Source organism: Struthio camelus, chromosome 3, assembly GCF_040807025.1.
Source record: "Struthio camelus isolate bStrCam1 chromosome 3, bStrCam1.hap1, whole genome shotgun sequence".
In the NCBI taxonomy this organism is placed as follows: Eukaryota; Metazoa; Chordata; class Aves; order Struthioniformes; family Struthionidae; genus Struthio; species Struthio camelus.
Window position 1 is genome coordinate 24,272,253 of NC_090944.1, and position 23,635 is coordinate 24,295,887.

Below are 23,635 nucleotides of genomic sequence, written 5' to 3' on the forward strand. Positions count from 1 at the left end.
TAAATATCCAGCGTGCATCTGCAATCCAATCACAGGCTAAAAATATAAGACAACTCAGAGTGGAAATCTGATTTTGTGTCTACCCTCTTAATGGGAAATAAAACAATCACTCTCTGTAAACACAGCAATCTGGACTCATTCTTCTTCCTCTGAGAGATACTCTGCAAGATGTTTCTGTACCATGAAAGTCTTTCAGTTGTATTTGCAAGGCCACAGCTCACATGTTGGAGGCCTCACTTTTCTCCCTCGTACTCTGCTTCTCCACCACCTTTTCCATCCCACGCCTCAGTCTTCTCCTCTGTGCTGTTCTCGGCTCCCTGTTTACTTATGCCACTTTATGTGGTCTTTTTTATTATTGTAGTATCCAAGTTCCTCATTCCCTGATAGATTTATCTTTTGCCTTCTGGGTAAGACAGGAAGGGCTACTGCTCTCTATTTGCAGAGGGAGAACTCAACCACATGCATGAATAAGGCCTGTGAATAGGACTAAGTTTAGCCCCAGAGAGGATGCTCTCACTGCCAATGGGGAGAAGTAGCCCAGGAAAGCAATTCAGAGCAGCAGCCTATTTTAGATGCTCCCTGGAGGTGCCTACCTCTCTCTAAGCTATAGAAGAAGCCTTGGGGCACGAGGCCTAGCCTCTGAGCATAATCTCCAAGAGCGTTCTTTTGACCTCCAAAAAAGAAGGAAAACTCATTATAAGGTAATGTCATCCATATGCCTGAAGAACCGATACCGCAAGTGAAGTTTCAGGATGTTCAGCCACTAGAAGGCATTCATGGAAAGAGGACGTTTCTCAGTGGATGAGATATGCCTGCTCAGAGCAGACATGGCTGACAAGAGTTTTAAACAAAAAACAACAACAACAAATCCCCTAGAGACAGAATAATCAGGAAAATTGGCTAATTCCCATATCTGGTTTTAATAAACAGACAGGAGGATGGGTAAATGTGGACAGAAAAAGCACAAAGCATCATCTAAAGTTGGGAGAACAAAGAGTGTATCAGCACTGATAGCAGCAGTCACATAGGATGATATCTAATTAGCTAGAAATTCACAGATGATGAGGAAGAAATAAGATCAAGCGTTAACACATTGCTACTGGGAGCTAGGGCAATACAATGGAAAAGTCAGACATGAAAAAGTCAGGAAAGAGAGGTGGATATGAGAAGGATAAGAAATTTGGGAGCACAGCAGTCGCGGCCGGCCTGTGGGTGCGGACGGGTACGGGATGCTCGGGACATGGGCACGGCGCCAGCAGCCATGCAGCTGCCCTGCAGTGTCACTGCAACAGCCTGTTGTGGATGGCAAGGTCCTCAGATCGATCCCTTTAGCCTTTCTATTCATCTTACTGTAACTCCCCAATATATTAAATGAAGAGCCTAATATTAATTATAAGAGCCCACCGCAGATATTCTTGGAGGCAGCAGACAACAGATTTAATCCTCCAGTTGCCGAACCAGGAAAAGGTAATACTAATTTAGAAGTTGGAAGTAGCAGTCACAGCGTTACCAGTCACAGCGAGTAACTTCGGACGTGATCATCATCACGCAACAATGCGTTATGTAGAAGAACGCTCTGGAATGAAGCGGAGAAGCTAGTATTTCCAACCTCCCATGAGCTTTGAGGAATGAAAGGCACTAGACAGCAAAGTCAACTGGCCTGAAGTGCTCAAGGACAAACGTGCAAGAAGCTTTATGTCAAAGATGCAAACAAAAAAGTTGGAACTTCTAATCCCAAGCAACGTGGGGAGAAGCCTGGGGGAACGATTCCCAATCTAATCGGCTAAACAACCACCTCGAAGGACGAAGCAGAACGCCTACAAGGAAGGGAAAGGCAGGGCTGCTCAGCAAAGACGGTTGTGTCACAGAGGTCAGCAAGCAAAGAGTAAAGTGGAATTGCCAAAGTCAAGTAGAATTAGCTCACGCACATAAAAACAAAGAACAAAGATTAAAATGTTCTTCAGTCATACAAACAAAAAAAAGAAGAGTAAGGAAAGTAGCAGACTAGCAGGACTTGGCTTATTCATCTTAACAAAATTAAGGCACAAGGAGGGAGAGGAGTATTTGCTGTAAATGCATCAGGACAGTGGCACAGTAGAAGGGAGGAAAAGAAAAAAATGCTGACCCAAAAGCAAAATATCCAGCTGCCTGTGAATATGTTAAAACTAAAAGTGGAGCAGTTTCTAATCAGGGAGGGAGGTGAACAGCCTTTCAGCGGGGGCAAACACCCAAGAGGGGATTTGTTTCTTTCTTCGAGTTAGAGGTCGATTAGCCCCTCTCTGCAACAGCAGCAGACTGGACTTGGCAGCTAATGCAGCCTCCTAAAATGTGGTATCCTTAAACATGGTGACCACCATCAGCTCAAAGAGAAACTTAAATGACAGGATGCCGAAAGAGTCTCACGATGCATGGAGAAAACTATCTTAGAAATAAGATTAAATGAAATTAATTGCCCCCTGTCATTTCATTCCTCAGCACCCACGGACAAAATTGCTGTTGGTCCTCTCCTTCAGTACGCTTAAATCCACTTTCCGATCTCCCCAGAACATCACTGCTGTTTTATCTCATTTGATAGGAGCCACAGCACAGGCTCCCACACCTGGAGGTTTGGAGAAGGGAAGGGTGGTTATTTTTAAAGGGGTAATTCAATCCATTTGGAACGGGCACCAAAGCGATACCGAAACGATCCTATCTGCTGCAGGGTGGGAGCTGTCTGCCTCATGTTTCTCTCTTAAAATTTGGTAGCAAACATATTAAGACCAGAAAAAAGCATTGTTCTGCATACCCTTAATGCAGCACAGATGTCTGTCTAGAGTGCATTCCCGAACTTCAGCATCCTGAGTAAAAGCAACCTGCATCATTTATAAGACCTGTCATGACTGCTCCTTCCACCACATGCAATTAAGAAAAGAAGGTGATTCATTCAGCTGAGAGCGCTGCCTTTTGTTAGGATTAAAAAGAAGTGTGTAGTATGAGCCAGCTTTTAAACCTTTTTCTCCACCAAAAGTGTTACTAACAGAGTACAGGGTTGCCTTCAGGGGGAGAGAAAATTTTCTCTACAAACAGACCTCGTTCTTTCATAGACTAACACCAATCTCTATTTAATGAGCCCAACCACCTCAGATAGCATGGGTATGAGTGGGTTTGTCGCTACATCGGGCCACTATTCAACTATACCGGCAGTAATTGGCTTTGCTTCTACAGCTTGTTGAGAGTTAAAGTCTGCACAACAACAGAATTCCCATCACATAAGTCAACACAACAAATCTATTATTGTCCAGCTTACCAATAAAAAGATGGGTGTTGCTGGAATAACTGTAACCGGAATAACGCAAGCGTAATAAGTGACACGAGTTACTCCCTCACTTGTGCCCACTTCCACTGCTACTCATGAGCTGAGAGCCTGCTCAGCCGGGCGTGCAACCTAATGTATCGCTGCTATGCAAAATAACGAAGGCCAGCTTAACCTCTAACCTGAGGAAATACTCTGAGGATGTCTCCTCAAAGAGAAAGACAATTAAAAACAGAACTAGCACATACAAAAATCCACGGCACCAACAGACCCTAGAGGATTTTTCTGAATCAGTTGCGTCAATGCAATGTTGTACGCAGCACTATGACTTGTAGCTGCAAAAATGTTACAAATGTACAAGTTTACAAAATGCATAAGAAACCAAAATGAAGTCTTTTCTGAAGTCTTTCATATCTGTCTTGCTTTTTCTCTCCCAAATCATTGCATCTTAAAGTGTTTAGTCATCTTCCTAAACTCATCTTCAAATCAAAAAGCTGCTTAACTAAGTCCTGGGAAGTTCTCCCTCTTCAGCATGTAGGCAAAACTAGAGGCAGCTTCTGAAAATAGTCAGGGCTTAAGCAGGTATGCCCATTATGAGGACCACCCCAGGCAGTAAAAAGATGATCGATTAATATTTTCAGATGCTCTGCATGATGCTGTCAGCACTTGTGACCTCAGACCAACAAAAGCTCTCAAGCATCTTTATTCATCCAGATTTACCATGTATCTAAATGCATGAACAAATCCAGCTGACCCGATGATAATCTAAGCGCACATCCAAAATGAAACAGAAGACTGAATGTTCTTCTGGCTCAGGGCAGACTTTATGTCCAAGGTCTAAGACTTCCCTTTCATTATATGCCTTTCAATGCAAGGTAGAATCACAACACTGAAGGAAAGGAGTAGACTGAAAGAGGGCTAGGCTACAAATGACAACTTATTTGATTGTCAGTGTCTTATCTTTAAACCACTCTTGCAGGGAAGGAATAGCAGGGAAGAGGCTCAAAAATTATTTCAAAGACACTACTGTATTAGCTGTCTTCTAGCAGATTAATCATTTACTGCCTACTTTGCAATGAATGTAATTGTCTTGAAATATATGCATATTGCAAAATTATGAGAAGAGCATAAAGTGAGTGAGTCAAGTTGAATCTAAGTCTCATTTTACATTTGCTTTGGACATGTTATTTTCACTACAGAAAGAACCAACTTCAATGAAAAAAAAAATGTCACGTAGATCAAAGTTTATTGATTACGCAGACAGCAATTCCAGCCCAGCAACTTGAGATCTCTCCAAGGGAAAGAAAAGAGATGGTATTTACAGAAACTGCTTCTAATGAGAAAACCTTAAGGCAAGGAAGGGAAACCTGAGGGCAATGACTATCAATTTTTATAGATTATAAACAACTGTTTGCTCTTTTTCCTTTTATAATTGCATTTCCTTTCATATCTACAGTCCCTATGCTCCACATTCTTCCATAAAAACCCGCTGCTAGGCTATGTTAGCCAATGTTGTTTCATATTGCAGAAACTATTTGTAAAGCATGCTAGCTTTTCCACAGCCCACTTCAGCAAGGGCAGCCTTAAATTTATCACTTAAAAAAAAAAAAAATCCCTACAGCAACCCATGTCATTGAGGCATTCCTCCTTATTCCCCTGTGATTTCAGAAGGACGAACAGAACAGCTTTGCACAGAGCTCCGCTATGAAGAAGTGTTTAACTTACTATGGAAAGAAACATTCTGCTGAGAGTATAAAACAAAAATCACAGGGCAACACAGAGGTAAAATTTGCTTCAGAGAAGGCAGCCAGCCCAAGGAAATCACTTTTCTTCAAACAAAGTTAAGCCTACCAAGTCCTTCTGGCCAACCACTCTTGCTCAGTATCTGGTGCCAGCAGCGCTTAGGGACTCAACGTGGGTCACTGCTCCTTAATAGAGCCTAGCACGGTTTTCTGCAGATAAAAGAAACTTTCCCCTGCAAATCTAATCCCCGTTATACTCTCTCTGTTATAGCCACGTAATGCCAAGAGCGTGAAAAGCTCAAACTCCTGGGGTAAGCAAGGAAACTTGCCTATGCCGCTGTTCCAGCTCCTCATAGCTACTGGCTTTCTACGTATTGGAGTTGCCTTCCTCAGATATGCAGTGTTTGCAGTTCCTCCATTATGAGAGAAAAGGAGCTTAAAAAAAAGTAGAAAGCAACTATGATTTAAAGAATTCTCTGATCGGAGCTACAGCTAAACTTGCATGCAGACAGATTTGCATTTCATGGAGAAGAAACAGTGATAGGAGAGGAATGAAGTAAACAGCCATTTGCCAAATATATCTTTCTAAAACAGTCTGTCAGAAAATGGCAAGTTTGGCAGAGTGAAGCAATAGGAAAGAACAGACATTCTCACAGCATCAAGTTTTTATTTACAGAAGATGAACAAGACAAAAAATCTTGCAGATGGCCTGTCTCGGAGTGGCTCTGATAAAAGCCTCTTCACTGTCTCTGGGCCAGCTACACTCCATTTCAGCAACTGCACAGTCTGCAGAAGCATTAACAGTAATTAACAAAAGCCAACTGTAGTGATAAACTAGACTACCGTAAAACAGATACGTGCTGCACTAAGACAGATTTCTTTTCTTTCGTTCATTTTCGGATTGACTAATGCGATGCGCGCTGTACACAGCCAGTTTCAGAGCATTTCACAAACATCCCCCCTCCCGACTCATGTCGCCGACTCCCAGAAGGGACCATCAGCATCATTCATCCCAGTGGCTCTCCTGAATGGTGCCAAGGACCTCCTGTGAGGCCACCACGCAGAAACCCGCTCTTCCAAGTCACCAGCCAGCTGGCAAAAGTGCAGCCTTGGGAATTGGCTGTGATCTCACACGCAGACACAAAAAGAGTTAAATTTGAGAATAACCAATCTAGTCTGATAGCTCACAACTCAAAGAACTTCTACAAGAATTTCTGCACCAGTACTCCCATTTGGCCTACCACATATATTTTTAAATGATATGTAACCTTGATTTAAAAGCCTCCAGATGACAGAGAATCTGCCACAGCCTGAAACAATTTGCTCCAAAAAGTACTTTTCCTTTCCCATTAATCAGGCACACACTGTATAGCTTTTTGGGGAAAGGTGGAACAGGGGAATTTGAGTGGTTTGTCATCTCTCTCTTCACACCGTATATAGCTCAGAACCCACTTGTGCAGCTCCCCTGAAGATTAGTTGGCTCATTCAGGCAGACAAGGGTCGACCCTTAAGACGGTTAAGTGATTTGGGGCAAGATGATCATCTGTCTCCTCTCTGTCCACAGTTAACTGTTCCCTGTCCCCTTCCTATGCTGAGGCTGAGCTCTCTCAGAGGATTAAAAGAAACTGAGGATGAGGGTCTTCTGAAAGAGCATAAGGGACTCTGCTTTCTGCAGGAACAGCCTCCTTTCAGCATGACCGGGAGCATCGCCACCGACCTGCTCCCTCAGCTTCCAAGTGTGTTAAGAAAGTTTTCACAAATGGAGTTGATCTCATCAGTGTTCCTGCAACATGCATATGCCGTTTTTTTCGTTTGGAATATTCCACCAAAAGCTCAGGAATTCAAACAGCAGGGAAATTAACCAACAAAGCCTCATGGTAAGCTAATAAATCGTATCATGTGTCTACGTTCAGATGGTTGTAGAGAACGTAACAAACTTAAAAAACCGCCTGCAAATTTCTAAAATGAAATGGTTCTTGGTGTTACAAAGGTCAGCCATCTGTTCAAATGTTCATGTTATATTTAACTTAACCTCTCTTCTTGCATTTCCTCTCTAGACTCAAATGTACTCCCCAGGAATGAGAAAATATTGCGTAAATCACAATAGTTAGACAGCTCCCTTCTTCCACAGAAGATTACCCGCCGGAAACCCATGTTTGGTTATGACAGACTAAGGAAGCAAAGGACAATTTCAAAGTGATGAAACTACCAGTACGTTGTCCAAGTCTCACAAGACAGCCAAAACGTGAAGAGAGCTAGGATTTCAGATGAAATTAGGAAGACAACTCATCAGATTCTGCAATTTGCATTCAGTGCCCCAGATTTCATAGAAGATCCCCAGCACGCTCATTTCCTATCCTTGCCAACTTTTGCTAAGGCTAGGAGCCTTGCTACGCTCCTGCAAAAACGAGAGAGCATTACAACATTCAACTTCAAACTGTCATTTCATGACATGGAGAGCTTCAAAATGAAATACAACTGGTCTTAATGGCATTCACATACATTTCAATGGAATTGTTTGCTTAAAAAAAAAAAAAAAAGTCAATCTGGAATTACTCAGCAAGCAAGGCTAAGGTGAGGAAGCTATAAACCCAGGCTTACAGGAGACCAAGGCTGAATTAAGACAGCAGTTCCTCCATTCCTAAAGGTTTAAATTACTTTCTTCTTCGCACCATCTGACATTATTATTTCCATGGCAAACTCTCATTGGCTCCACTTCCACCTTCTACCATAACAAAGTCCAAGCTCAGTTGGGCATATCTAGACATGATGGCATCAAAAATGGCATTTATGGCAATACCACAAGAACACTGTAGTTCACTTCAGGAGTTTATGGGAGACCTCCTGCCCATTCCCAGTCAGCATTATGGAAGAAGTAATGAATGCAGCAGGACCTGTCCTGAACTGTTTGGTAGCCAGTTGAGATGAGTAGCCCCCTCCCCTTTTTTTTTTTTTTCCCTCTTCTTCTTCTTCTTCCTTTAAGCAGCATCCTGAAGACTGGCTGTACTAGACATACTTTGCTATTTCTGCGAGGCCATCACTTGGTCAATTCAAAGCCAATTTCCACTGAGGTGCTCTGCATCCTTCTCTGATGGGTGATGTCCGGGGGTCTAGAAGGCACCATGTGCCATCATGTGTGTAGGCCTAGGAAGGTAACGTGGCTTCCCACTGTTCCACCTGTTCCCCTCTGGGAAATAAGCACTTTCTTATCTTGCAATATGTGTGCCAAGAATCCCAGCTGAGACGCTGTAATGGCAGGACCAGGATAAAGAGCTACCACCATGCCGAATTTCACTTAGACGCATTGAAAATGAAAACGATCTCTGCTGTTCAGAATCCTTTCACACTTGGGGTTATTCTGCCCGCTCCTCTGTTCCTTGTAACAAAAGGAAAAAATAAAAGGATGAAGTGTTCTCAAAAAACTTTGGGGAGCGGAGAGGGCAGAGAGACAGAGACAAAACACTATTTTCAAGACGAGCCCAAGCCTGGGCAGGTGAGAAAAAACAAGTTAGTGAAAGATGTGAATGTGGGCAGCTGATAAAAGGTTATGTGAACAAACAGCCCTCTGCAACCTGCAAATTGTCTTGAAATGCCTCTTCCAGGAATTGCCCAATGCACTTCAGAGCACGGGTAGCCTGTGCTCATCAGGACTTCTCTGGCACTAAGGAAGAGGCAGTTCATTCATCCTGACACCTCCCATTTTGGGTTGTGAGCGATGGCTTCAAAGGAGACAAGGCAACATGCTGTTTTACTGTGTATCATTTTAAAACAGCAGGAGCTGGAACATCCAAGAGATTCTGATGGAGATCTTTGGGTACGATTCTGTGCAACAGAGACTCGGCACAGAACTCCCAACTGGTTTAAGCACATACAAGTTGGGAAGGAGAAAAGTACGCCCCTGCTGGCTTGAAAATTCGTATAGGAACAAGGAATGAATACTTGATATTGCAGGGGGCTTAATTCAGGGGAATTATGACAAATGAATTATCTACAAATGTTGCCAGCCATCATTGCCTAACACCTCCAACTTAAAGCCTAGCAAAAGCTTAATAGTCTGACCTTTGGAATGAATATAAAAGCATGGCTAGAGCACCAAACTAAAATACTTCCCTGTTTTTAAAAGTCAATAGGACCTGTATAATTTGAAGAACGGTAGCCTAAGGGAATCTGTTTCACTGCAAAACTGTTTAGGCAGCTGCCATTAGTTTAAAAGCCCGTTTTTGTTTAATGACTGCAGCTTCACATTCTTCCAGTGCCATACATCGTAACTGTCATCCCTAAACCTTAGATTTATCAGAGCATCCAGTAGCATCATCGTACTCAAGGGTGGGTTGGCATTTCTATTATTAAATCACTTCTTGCAGGTTTTGACTTGCACGTATCCCACCGTGACATGGAGGGCTTGACCGTTCACAGAGGTGGACATTGCACTGGAGGGCTTGACTGTTTGCAGAGGTGGACATTGCACTGGAGGGCTTGACCGTTCGCAGAGGTGGACATTGCCCTGCTCACGCCATGGTGCAGGGCGCCAGGGACCCCGGGCAGAGCCACCGCAGCCACCAACCGAGGGGGTCATGTTGAAACAGCGAAGAACCTGGCAGCCTAGAAAACTGAACTCTTTTCTTTAGAGACTAAACATATGGTTTTTAAAAGCACACTGATTCAAGAGGACAGTCTGAAGTAACTTCTTAGGCACTTGACAAAATTTAGTATTCAGCAGCTTCCTGCTTTGAAGCACCTTCTGTATTTTCCATCATATCTCAGTCCTTAATTTGGGTGCCATTTTGCAGGTAAATTATCTCCTGACTATAGTGGTAAACAGGGATAATCCAGTCCTCTTACCTGTGAATCCAAGTAAGGAGCAGACCTTGTCAAATCTATCTGGTCAAATTAAGAAAAAAAAAAAAAATCTAAACCCCAAACCCAAGGAAAACAAAAGGAAAAAGCTCTTTTCCTCAAAATCAATATATTTAAAAATATATATGCAAGCCTCAGTGAGGGTACTCACAGTACACTCTGAAATTAATCTGCTCAAAGTTTTGAATCCTGAAGTTCCATATTTTCACACCCACATATTAACATATTAATCTGCTTGCTGCAGAGTCAGAATATTTCCTCATAAATCAGAGAGAAGATTTTTTTGACCTAGAAAAAGACCTAAAAACAAATAAGCTTAATGATTCCAATATAAATAATTAAAACACAATAATTCTATCATTCTGACATGTAGGTAGTAATGGTACATAACAAAAAATGAAACATGATACATACCACTTCATACATGCCTTAATACTGACTTACCATTGATAGATTACTTCATGACAAATCCCCTAAAATGAAAATATCCCCACAAATTATAAAAATTCTCATTTTTCTACATTGTTGATATTTTATTGAAGAAAATGTCAAGTTATTTTCTCCCCACCAATTAGACGAGGATCAAATTCAATTTTTTTGTGAAATGAAAATTCCACGTTTTAATCCACTTCAGATTCACTGCATTTTGTGATAATGCTCCATTTGCTCAGGAAATCAGGATAAAGGCAATTAATTCTCACACTTCAGGGTGCAAGACAGCCACCCAGCAAGTATCCCGAAATGAAAATTTCTCCCACCTCTTCTGTAACAAAGCAGAAACACAGATATTGTCTAGGAACTATATTTTAGTTGTCTTCCAACTCTCTAATCTTGGTGTTTCATCCGAGAGAACAACAAGATCTAGACAAGGAGACGGACAACCATATTTGCTTTCCCAGAAAAGCTAGAGTAGTTCCCTGAAATGGAGGAAGTGTAAGGTATCGACACACTGGTACAGCTACGTCCGCGGTAGGAAGAGTACCAGGGTTGACAGCTAGCTCGGAAAAAGCCAAAGCCAATCCCACGGCTGAAGTAGTTAAAGCCAAGAAAACTTTCAAAAATAGCTGACGATTTTGACTGCTAAGAAACAAGATTGCTTGGTAACCCATCGACAGTGTTTATAAAGCCCAAATGCGTAGGAAAAAGGAAACAAAGCTGTCCAGCTTAACCCACACTTTTATCTCATGCAAAGAAATGCAGTCCGTATAAAGGCACGGCCAACTCGCACCCGATGAACGACGAGCTGGATTTCGGCAGAACCTCCTGCAGGAAAACAGAGATGCTTGGACCCAACTGCAAATGTAGATGAAACGCTTGGTGTTCAGAAAACAAAACAAAAAACAAAGCAAACCGTTTACGAAGCAACCGAGTCCAAGCCCCCGGCTGTAGCAGGAATGCAGCAAGGAGGCTGCAGCAAAACGCTGAGACCTGTAATTCTGTGCACAGTTAGTCGGTTACATGGCTAACTTTGCTACTGAAACATTTAAAAGCAGTTAAAATACACATTAAACGTAAGCACAAAAAAGGGATGCAATTAAGGGGGTTATGTTGCTCTTTTTAAAGACACAAATGCATTAGAAGGGTCAAAATCTCAGAATAGGATAATCTTTTTCAGCCTTTACTTCAAAAAGGCTTTCAATTAATGGTTAGAACTCAGGCAAGTTTTTTTTCTCGCCTTCAAGCCTGCCACTTCCGAAGCCCAGCACGCATCCCAAGTCAAAATCATTCCTGGGTTTTATTACAGCAAAATTGTCAATCTACGTTCCTCTACCCTGAAGTGCGTAAGGAAGATCAGATTTCATCAAATGATTCCTGCATCTGATTTCAACAGCTTGTGGTCAGCAGGGAACAGGACTGAAAGGCTTTAGAAAAAGCCAGCTGCAGCGCTACGCTGGGCGACCTGCAGCATCTTCACAAGCTTCAACTCCTAAACTCACCTGATAGTGGAAGTGCTGCATGGCCCACGCTTAACTTTGGAGTCGTGCAGCCACTAGGCCTGAATTTTTTTTTTTTTTCCTTGTGTAAAGCAGACCACAAAAGGTAAATGAAAAGACAGACACTTCTGTATACCTGGTAATTAAAGGGAAAGCTGTAGTGTTCATTATTAGACGCAAGGAGCTGGAAATGCTTATTTAGATTTTTTTTTTTCAACAGGCTGAGGTCCCGTATACATTTATGTGGTTCTATACTCACAGACGTTGGGATCGGACTAGAGACAGCAGTGGCTGCTTAGAGTAGCGTTTCCTAATTCTTTGCTGCCATCCCGCCCCGTTCAGGAGCACAGCGGCTTTGGGTGCACTCAGGGCTGCAACAAAAGCAGCCTGATTTTCAGCGGTGACTTCTCAGGGGTTCTCCAAACTCCGAGAGCCTTTACAGAGCAGACTAATTTTAATCCACTTCAGCGTGTAAACATTAGCCACATTTCAGGAAAACTTTGCCCGACCTACTGCCTTCTCCTTATAGTAAAAGCTGAGCTTTTTCCCCCCGCTTCTGAAAACGCAGCAGTTCCCGCGTGTTGTGCGCGACGCTGGGGGCACCCAGCAGCCAGGCTCACCAGCAGCTTCCCCCGCCGCGATCCCGCGCAGCGCCCGGCGGACCGATGTGCTATTTGCAGGTAGCTCTTACTGCACTTCTCGGGCTGTCCTCAGCGCCAGGGCACACACCTATTTTTGCTCCATCGGGGCTACAAGCCATTATAGGGTGATCAACAAGAGAGGGGCAAATCCTTACAAAATACTGGCATTTCTCACCAAGAGGAGCAGGGCTGATCTGACAGCCGCAGAGGGCCTGGGAAAAGCTCCAGAGGCCACCGGCACCGATGAGATTCGGGGGAGCTCACGTTTGTTGGAACTAGACGGACCCACGAGCCCGTTAGCGCTCAGACTCATAACCCCACGCTACGCCCGGTGTGGAAAGCCTCGCGAGGGGTTGCCCAGCAAACCCAAAAGGCCAAAAACCCTCGTGCTGTCTCATCCCTGTAGAGCCCCCTCTTCTGCCACCCACCCCTCACCAGCAACGGGCACCTCCTCAGGCAAGAAAAAAACTCATCAAGGCTCTCACTGATTGCTCCTGTAATTAATGCACTGCCGCCTGCGGGAGCTACCCGCAGACCCGCTCTCACGCGAGGTGCCTTCACGCGCAGACGTGACCGGGGTGCAACCAGCAGGAGCTCCCTGCTTAACCTGAAGCATTTCCCACCAAGCAGAAAGTTCCCGACCATAAGCCAAAACACGCTCGTATTTTACTCCAAGCCTGGCCAATGTAATCGAGGTGGCGCAGAAGTTAAAAGTCTGACGACTCACTGTAGAGGAAGAAAGAAAGAAGCGTGGAGCTCACGACTAATATTTACAGCTCTTGATATGGACAGGATTTGTACAGCCATGTTGATTTTTTTTTTTTTTTTATAAAAATAGTAAATCGTATTACCCCCATGCTGCAAGAGCAAAGATTCGCAATGATACCTTAATACAGATTAAATAAAAATAGCACTACCTGAGTCAATCTGAGGATGATAATGCTTTGTAATCCCACACTATTAAAGGATGAACATTTGTATAGCAGTGAATCAACATGAGATACTTGCACTAGCTTACACTTCTTTTATTATGGTGTATAACAACATTTCTACAAGATGTAGAAGACAGGTGGTGTTTGTAGGAGGTACAGTACATAAAGGGGAAAACAACACTGTCTGTTACAGGATAAGCCAAACCCTGGACCCCACTATCCTACAGTTCTGTAATCTTGGCTAATAAGTGATATTTTTTAAGACAAGCCTGCATTTACATTTTCACAAACAAGGTAAAGTACTGACTCTAAAAAGTCTGAAATTTTCAAAGTCCTTGTATACTAGGCAATCACAAAGCCTGTGAGCTTTCAGACAGAAGATTCATTCATAAAAACAAAAACAGATGAACAGCAGTGTTGCTCATCCGTTCTGCTTTTTTCTTAATAGCCTTGAATGAGCAAACAGCATATATGGAAAATAAATCAACACAACATAAAAACACCTCAACAGTGAAAATCCTAATAGAATCTATTTCGAACAGTAATGAAGAAGAAAGGAAAGGATCAAATACGAATTTAATCAGTGCAACGGAGGTCTGATGCGCCGAGAGCAGAGGGGGAAACCTCGCAAGCGTGCGGCAAGCTGTGACGCACAGCCAGCTGCTGAGGCAGCGCAGGGAGGTGCAAACACGGCATCCGACGCCACTGCATGTGCAGAGTATTTCTGAAAACCCCCAAGCATCAACTATAACAGAATTTACTAATTTCTGTTACAAGCCACAGGTAGTCCTGAGGCATCTTTGCAAGTTATACTTCATATGACCTCCTCCTCCTTAAAGCTGTCTTCCCTTGAAAATGAACGTTGAAAAGGTTTCAGCTCAGTTTTCAGCTAAAAAAAAGAAGTCTCTCAAAGTAAGTGTGATAGGACAAGTCTTTCAGGTGTCGGTTGCGTAAACTTTTAATTTTCTATTTCACAATTCAAGGATTCGGTGTTCTAGCTTTACGTTCCACTGCTGAATCAGAAGTCTTCATACAATCCAGAGCGCAAACAGCCCGGTAGCCAGAGCCCCACTTACATGCAAACAATAGGCAGTTTCTGCTATTGCTCATTACATGTTTACAGCCACCTGTCCTTCACCTCTCAGCGCAGATCTGCTTGCTCTCAGCTACGCTATACAGCCACCTCCTCGGACACCTATCCCTGCGTGCACCTTGTGGAAATCTCCAAAGCCACTTTCTTCAGTGTTCCAGAGCTGAATACGAACTCCCAAAACCAACCTCTGCTGATGGGATATGAGACAGGCCTAAGCCATATGCAGGCTTTTCACACTATCGCTAAAAGGTTTTGGTGCCCCTCCTTGTTCCCCATCCATCCCTGTTCCCCATTCACTGTAACATTTTGTGGCAGTGTGTAACTTTTGTTATTGACTCTGTGCCCCTGTGTTGAAAGATACTTGCATAAAGGCTACACCAACATCACTGTGGTAACACCACTGCCCTGAAATCTAAAGCACCACCTATCTTCTGCGCGTGCAGAAGGCTTCAAGGCTAAGGCAGAAAACCCTAGGACCAAAATTACAGTCATGCCCGCTACGCACAAGACATCGCTCCGCAGCCTTCTGACACAAAGCTGCCACTCTAGCTGACACTAGAGTCGAGCTGTGCTCAAGGCAGCAGAAAGAGTCCGGAGACGACGAAAAGAAGATCCCAACGCTGATGCCGATTTGGCCATCCTGTTCACGGAGGCCCCAACTCAGGCGAATATCTGGTCCGTGCCTGGTCCTTCGGCCTCTACTGGTGGGATAAAGACAAGTATGCCTGTGCCCAGAGCAACTTATGTGCTTACAGGCAGAAATATAGCTAAATAGCTTGCTCAGTCAGAGCCTGCGGTACCTTTCGAGAAAAGCCCTTAATATGTCTTCCCACAACCCCCAGGCTGGGACCACTGCCTTTTCCAACTGAGCATACAGCTGAATACGATGATGCACTTCAAGCTTCATAAAGCACACCAGTGTGTGCAGAGCGCCAAGTTACTGCTGTCAGACACCATCAATTCCAAGTATGCTCGATTTGAGTAAAATTCAACATACTTTCAAGCACTTCTATATTTTTTATGGTGCCATACTTTGTTCTGAGGCTACCCCAAGCGCCATCAGCCACACACTGCATTTTGAAAAATGCTCAAGCAACTCAGCCCTGGTCTACTTTCAGGTCCTTCTTTTACAGAATGCCAAATAGAAACCAACACAGCAAGACCACCATAAGCCTCCATATGGAAACCATACGCATTGCACAAGTACCTTCATACTAGTATGGATCATTTAAATTCCCAAATTGGAATAAGCCATCTGTATTTGAAAGACAAGGAGAAATAGAGAGCATTAGAGTAGCAAAAACATGATGTAGAAACACCTCTAAATCCTGTTTGCAAAAGTACCTCAGGAGCCCAAGTCTCACTGAAAGACCATAGGACTTTTGTGGTTTTCCAAACACCACCTGAGGGCACCATGCAAAAGAAAAAAAAAAAAAAAAACCCGGTAATTCTAGCAAGTGCATATATTTTGGAGTATTAATAAGTTTTCCACTTATAGCATATTCAGACATTACCTGAAACAACAAGAAAAGAAAATTCGATCGTATGTACAATTTAAACTGACAGGTTTAAATTGCCTGGCCTTCAAACAAACAACATTACAGTCACCAATCCCATACTCCACTCTGCCCTAAGGAACAGCAAGTTTGATTCATCTTTCAACATGTCAAAAAGATCAACTGATGTTTCAAGTCTCAGTATAGCAATTATCAGTACAAATAGCATTCAGGTTTATTACAAAGATTCGTGGTAGCTGCAGGGGTGGGGAGAGAACAGAGGTTCATAAGCTATTACTCACAGGAACAGTTGCAAAAGGAACAAGGGATTCATAATTTGGCCCTGTAAGATACATGTTGTAGGGATACAGCCCTCAGTCAGAAGGACTGGCTGCCTACATCTATTGCAACTATCAGTGCAAATCCTAGCAGGGTTGATTTAGTTCCCCTTATACAGAAAACAAACAACACAGTTTATCAGGTAAGAGAATTCTGTTGATGAAAAAAAAATGTAATCGATAACAAATATACTTAAGAGGCGTTAAATAAAAGTAACCTTTTTTGACCAAGGTGAACATGTACTTTAAGTGGACACAAGCACAATGCAACATACCAACCCCAAACTTGTTCCCCAAAGAGGAACAAGTAAATGTCGGTACATTTTAGCTGTGCACAGTATGGATATTTTGCATGAACCTGGGATCATTTGTATCAAAAGGCACTCTATGGGAAAGATATTATTTGAAGATGGAAAAGTCCATTAAAGGCTTTGGGCATCCAACTGTAGTTCATTAGTCAGTCTGAACACACAAGAGCTCTAATAGCTTGTATCCTGTGCACTAGGAAAATGCAACTAAAGAATAAACTTCCTGAGCAATTAATGCGTAATGATATAATTCTGTTAATCTCATTGGAAAGAATCTAGAATTGAAAGAGGAAACAGAGTACATATTTATCTAGAAACAGCAAAAACAAACTGCAAAGGGTACCACAGAGCAGATTCCTAGTTGGTACACCCTGGAAGAGGCCAACTCCACCAGAGGAAGAGAAACAATATGGATTCACATCTTTTTAAGAGGTGAGTCTCTGGCTATAACACAGTAACATTAGCATTTTTGTATAAATCTTATTTTTCTGCAACTCTTCACTGATTTAGTGTTTAATCTACTTACAAATAAGAAACTGGTAAAGCACATATATATGAAATAAATGAAAGTTTGGGGCATAGGCAGGAGCCAAATCAGCCGCGCACAGCAGAGATTAGTGTGAGTTATCCAGGTCATGTAAACCTTTATAAGTTCCATTCCATTAGATTAAAACAGAAGGTCAGGTTTTTCCCTAGGAAAGTTGTTCTCTGAAATGGAAAAAGCTTTGCCCCACTGGACGGTGTAGGCTTTCAGTACAAAAGATAGCATAATCTGTACAGATTTTCCCTACCAAAGTCAAATGTTTAAAAATATATATTTAATATTTATTTAACTAATCAAGTCTCAGGAAATTCATTCTGGTGCAAAGGTAAAGCTTAACATTTTGGTGTCAAACCCCTATTCAAAGATCAATCTGCTAGCTCTAAAACTAAAACGTACCAAAAGCTCAGCAAATGGTGAACTTCTACACCAGCGGCAGAACAAACGTCGACGTTTATATTTTCTACTATACCAATTTAAAGAGCACCTTGAATGGAGTAGGATTTGGAAAGAACTCACCACCTATCTTGGAACCTCCTTAGAGAAAGTCCAAAGGGCTCAATTACCTGAAGGAGAAAACACAGAACAAACATGCTTTACAGTACAGTTTTCTTTGAAGTGACTACCTTCCCACTCCTCAGCTTCCCCACTACCCAACAACTTTCCCGCTTGGAAAAGAAATTAGAATTTGTCTCAATATGCAAAAACTCTGGTTCTTACCCTAAGCTAAGCAACAATTGCAACTTTGTTGCCTATTTTTGCATTTTATTATTTTTCCTGAAATAGAAAACAGCTCACCTGTTGAAAAATGCACAGACTGCTCTTGTGTTTGGATACCAAATTCTTATGGCATTCAAAAACCCACCAAAAATCATCCTTCCTGCCTAACATCTCCCTTTAAAACTCATCTCTCAAAATAGGCAAGAACCAACTTACAGGTTACACCAAAATGTCACAGTGGAAAGGTCTGTTTGGCTTACACCTCAAGTTATTAGTATGCCAAGATCTAAAAACAGAAGAAAAGAAAGGAACTGAAATAGGAACAAGCCAGTTTGAAGATTTCTGCAGCTATTAAACACTGCTCTGAAAGAGTAGAAATCACTTCTCTTTCAGACTGAGTACTCTCCTTCAATAAGCAGAGTACAATAATTCATATCCCTTCAGCATCTGCCAGCTACGAATCCTGACGGTTTGTCAGCACTTATGGAATGAGAGACAAGAGCACTAGAAGTAGCTCACCTGCTCCTGCAATTCATAATCTCTGAAAGTCTGTGCCTTAGAAAATAGAAAACAAATGACTCGCTCCTACTCCCACCTCCCGCAGAGCCGCAGAGCAGGCAGAGCTATGTGTAATTTCTCCAACTGCTGCACTACGGCATAGATACAGAAGCCCCAGGAAGCACCAGTCCAGCGCATCCGGCTGCCTCTCGATCTGCTACACCCAAATCCCTCCTGACAACTCTGTCTGATCCAGTAACTCCATAACTGCTACAAACAAAATCCCAGTGGGCCTGTGACCCCAACACACAAGAACCTCTCTAGTCCACCACAGGATGCTACCCCAGACACATGAACCATTTGGTCTGTCCAACATAAAGCCTCAACCACAAACACACCAGATATCACCAAAACCTCCCAGCGATCTCCTCAATGCTTAACCATCCTTAACAAGCAGGAACTTCTTCCTTTTTTGATACCATTCATAGTCCTTGCCCCTTGTCCTAACCCCTACAGACACGGAGAAGAGGTTTTGTATTTTTCCCCTCATTGCCATCTTCCACGTATTTCAAGCCCATTATGCCATCCCTTACTCTTCTTTCTAGACTAAATAACCTCACTCTTTTCCATCTTTCATTTCCAGCTTTTCAGATCCCTGTTCTAGATTGCCTCTAGCTTCTCTGATTTTCTCCATATCTTCCCTCACATGCAGTGCCCCAAAGTGGACTCAGTACTCCAGCAAAGGATTCACAGTGCCAAAGCACAAAGAGACCTAACGTGAGACACATTAAGTCAATGTTCCTGTTTATGGAGGGCAGAAAGTTTTGTTGTTCTCAGGGCCAGATGACACCGACTAAGTAGTGGCAGTGTGCGACCCACCACAATCCCAAAATGTTTTTTTTCAGTGGAACTACTTCCTAGTCTGTACAGCCAACTCGCTCAACAGGGATTTATGAATAGCACTGACACCTGCAGGTGTCAACACCCAGACCTCCAAGTTCATTTTCTGGTTTGCAAAAGTTATTTGAAAAGCTAATCCCTCCTTCCAAGTGCTTAGAACCTCCACTAATTTAGTGCCATCTGTTGAGTCTGAACACATATTTTATCAAAAGCATTAATTATAATGGTGATAGCTTACAGACCCAAGCCATGAGGTCCACTTCTGCAAATCCTCACCAAAAACCTGTTTTGAGTTTGATCACTTACTAGAACCAATCCTGGAGCATGGTTGGCAAACTTACCCTGCACCACACACAAAACAGAGGTTTCGTCAAGATTTCTTTTCTCTAGCTTCCTCCTGAGCAACTAAGATTGGAGTACATCATATCATCTGTTCTTTCACTATCCACAGGAGCTGTTACCCTGCCGCAGAAGGAAATTAGTATGTTTGACATGATTCATTCCAGACTACTACATGCTGACTGTAACTTATAAACACTTAAAAGACACTTACGTGGGAAATAATTTATTAGCTTCCAGGAAAATACTGTAATAAAAAGTCAGAATGACTGTACTATAATTCCATCTCCCTCCCCTTAAAAAAATTCAGCATTATATTATTGTTTTTTCATTCTTATGGAAATTCACAGATTCTTCACAGGTTTTCAAATATAATCATCAATAAGAAAATATCCAAAGTTAAGCAGTGAGCTTAAATTGCGCTTCTTGCATAAATAACATGGAAAAGACAGGTATTGCAGAAGTGAGGTCAGGTCATGCTGCTGCAGTGTGGAACCATCAGTCACTCCTGGAGGTGCCTTCTCCCCAACCACATACGGTGCTAGGCCACTAGTTTTTCCTAAAGACCTAACCCTGCAGCGCACATCCTCCCAAAAGCTGCAGGATAGGTTCAACAAACAGCTCTCTAAGGTCAAGGGAACCTGGGGGCAAAAAGGCTCTTTTCCTATTTTATCCTGATGTCTTTCTCCTTCAGTGCATGTCTTCTGCACACAGGAAGGAAGGGGGAGACTCCGTGAAATTCTCCATTACTCTCACTGGATAGGCATTCACAAATGTTGCAAACTGACAGCAGTACAAGCATTTAAACAAATCATTTTAGGTTTAACATCTTTTTTTTTTTTTTTTTAGGAAGAAAACCTGCTATCTTCATTTTACAAAGAAATGACTGTTAATCTGTCCAAGCTTTCAACACAATGAAACCCAGTGGAAAGGCTCCACAAGAGTTGAATCAGGTCAGCGGCAGAATAGGAAACAACCCAGAAGCTCTTCTGATGCCTCCTCTGTGCTGGGGATTCAGAACTGTTGTGCCTTCCTTGTGCATGCCACATTCAACAAGCCTGCACCAAGATTATTTGGCCACTGTTTTAAAATATACACGCCATTTCTCTGGCTCAGCTAGATTTTGTAGCTCCAAAAGACTTTTGGGGGAAAAAATGTCTATTTAAATTCTTATAATCTTACAAAACCTTTGCTCCAACCCTACGCAGTAGAGGGTAACTGGACAGCAGAAGTTAATCTCTACTAACAGAGCATGAAGAACCTAAATCCAGTGCCAATTAAAAGTAAGGTATAATTGAATTAGCAGAAGCAACCTATGGCATAAATTCAATTACAAGGCAGAACTAAAGGAAGGGATGTCAGTAACTTTTGGAGGCTGGGCAGGAAGAGGTGTGTACATCAATCTACTATTTTCAGGGCTGTCAGCAAAAAGCTTAAGGAGACCGGTCCAAAGAATAGCTTGTAAAGCTCATCCTTGCAAAAAGAGCTTCCTTGACAGACCAGAGAAACCCAAGGGGACAAATGCTTTCATTTTGTGTCCCTTCTTCCTCCCTCCCTTCATGGGTAACTGATACCTTTCAGCCCCAAATCACGGAGACTTCCCTTCCAATGCACAACTGACTTTTTTGCTTAGACCAAAAAGCCCTCTATCTTGTACTCAGAGCCTTTTGCCTCCCTGACAGGTAATGCACATTCAGCTGGGAGCATCTGCCTGCACGCTGGGGTTGGCGCTGCCAGCCCACGGCGTGGCCTGTGCCCGCAGCACCCAGGCGCGGGACCCACCATGCAGGAGCGGTCACGCTCGGCACGGCTAATTGCCCGGTAAAAATCGATCACTTGCTAGCTGCTACCTGCAAACAGAGCCCTGAATGCCAGTGCTGGGATTAAATTCTCACTTCAGACCACAGTTGAATCTATTTGGCAGGTGCAAAAATCCTGCACAACGGTCACAGATGATCCACCACCTCCCTCCACCCCGACGTGCTTTTGCACTGTGCCACATTCACAGTCAGACCAGGTAACGCTCTGTAGTAGGCTTTGGACCTGCATTAGTTTTCACCAAAGCTGCTGCAGGCACCATTTTTTTTTGTTTTGCTCTCCAAAGCGATTTTAACTCTTTTCCTTTGCTTTGTGTTGTAGACATTACTTATTAAGTAGATTTCTTTCTACTTCATGGAGGGGCCTGGAGCGTTGTAGGCACTTTTCTTCCCTTAATGGCCACTATTTTACCCTGTCCTATTCTAGCCTCCATTTGTTTCCTTTGGCTAGTACTATTCTTAATTAGTCTCAGTGCCGACTAACGACAAGGCCCTCCCACACCTCCAAAGTTCAGCTTTCATAACTGCATTAAGACAAATCGATACTGTTATTAGTGCTGCTAACCTTTGTGAACGGTGTGACTTGCCTGCAAGCGGTGTGTGCAGCAGCAACCTTTGTGCTCGTATGGAGATAACCTCCAGCACTATGCAAAATCTATGCTCTCAATTAGCAATGCTCCCTCATCTACAATTTCTTTTTCAGCTGGAACCTGCTGTTTTATAAAAAGTGGCTTTTTTTTCCCCTTTTTCTTTTAAATGTAAACTGGTGAGGGCTTGTCAGACATAATATTCTGCAGTCTCCTTTATATGTGGGTTGCAACAGTCAAGGACAACCAAGAAACAGCTGTGCAACCACTTGCTGGCCTCTTGCACTGGACACCTACAGCTATCGAGTTCATAACCCACCACTGCATCCCACCTTTGACTATCACTCTGCTGTAGGGGTTTGGGGATGCACTGGGACTGCACATGAGGCCATGCCAGAAGATATGCCAGGTGTCAGACTGCTCAAGAGGGGTCCTCCACCCATTCCCTTCTCCCTTGGGCACCTTCCCTTCCCCTTCCCCTCTCATCTACCTTTCTCCCCCCGGCCTTTCAGAACAGGGCACTTGAAAGACAGCGCTCAGAGCCTCCCAGCAGGTCTAGGCGGTCCAACCTAGCTATGCAGCTCAAATCAGAGTGCAAGCAAACTCATATTACTCCTTGCAGACAGAGCACTATATCCTCCTTTACAAGCCAATCTTATGGATGTTCAGAAACCAAACCCGTTACAGGTTTCTTTGTTTTCTTTAACGCCCCCAAATTACAGAAGAGGCGTCAGCCAGTCCACCCTGTCCATCAAAGGATTTTCATTACCCAAGCTTATTTCCAACCTGCTTAAATCCTCGGGATCACTTACACTGTTCAGTGTGGCTCAGGGTGATCCAAGCTAGCCCAAATACTGTTGCAATCCAGTACAGCCTAATTTACTTTGGTTCCTGGGAAGGTTTTACAGCCCACGTTGAGCTCCAGGGTGCCACAACTAAGGATCTAGACATTGGCTAATTTAAAAACTAACTCAAGTATTCTCTGTAATACCCTACAATGACTAAGGTGCAGATATATCTCAGGTTGTACGTCTCCTCAGGGGCTGGGTACTGCTGAGATTTCCTTTCTCGGCTTTGAATACTGCTAGTAGTAGCACAGACCCTTTCCCATTACCATTTCACCTAGGCAACATCCTCGCAGCATCCCCAGAAAGGTATTATAACCCAACTGCTCCAACGGGAAACTGATGTACAGAGAACCTGCAACTTTCCCAGGAATACTACAGGAAGCACATGGTTAAGATGGAGATGGAATTTGGCTCCCTTGCGCCCCAGGCTATCCACAAGTCCATCTGCCTTGGCCCTGTACCTACTCCTAGCTGTCCACATGATTTTCTGACGACCGTAACAGCAATGCACCTCAACTGTACACAAAGTGGGTAAATGTAGCAAGACAAACACGGTCACAGAAACCCAAAAATCCTTGGAGAAAGCTCCTGGCAGTCACCATCATTAAGCACCACCTTTCACAATGAAGAATTTTAGCCAGATGAGCTAAGAAAGGAGCACAAAGGAACCACCAAGTACTGGTCTCATCAGAAACCAGCAGCAGGGAGGTGGTCAAATTGTTCCTCAGCGACTGCGTTTGCCTGTTTGGAGC

General features: G+C 43.2%; 1 protein-coding gene across 7 annotated transcripts in view; it reads right to left on the bottom strand.

Annotated features, from left to right (window-relative positions):
• Positions 1–23,635, bottom strand: part of HPCAL1 (hippocalcin like 1) — a 72,903-nt gene that overhangs the window by 37,962 nt on the left and 11,306 nt on the right. The window contains exons 2-3 of one of the 7 annotated variants that reach the window (XM_068937193.1): positions 18,111–18,180; positions 17,574–17,740 (exon numbers count right to left, since the gene is read on the bottom strand). The exons of 1 other annotated variant lie outside the window; for it this stretch is intronic. The gene's annotated coding sequence lies outside the window, so the exon portion shown is untranslated. Of the gene's footprint in view, positions 1–14,912; positions 14,923–17,573; positions 17,741–18,110; positions 18,181–19,633; positions 19,750–23,635 lie in introns of those variants that run through there. 5 more of the 7 variants (XM_068937188.1, XM_068937189.1, XM_068937187.1 and 2 more) reach the window with 5 other exon arrangements.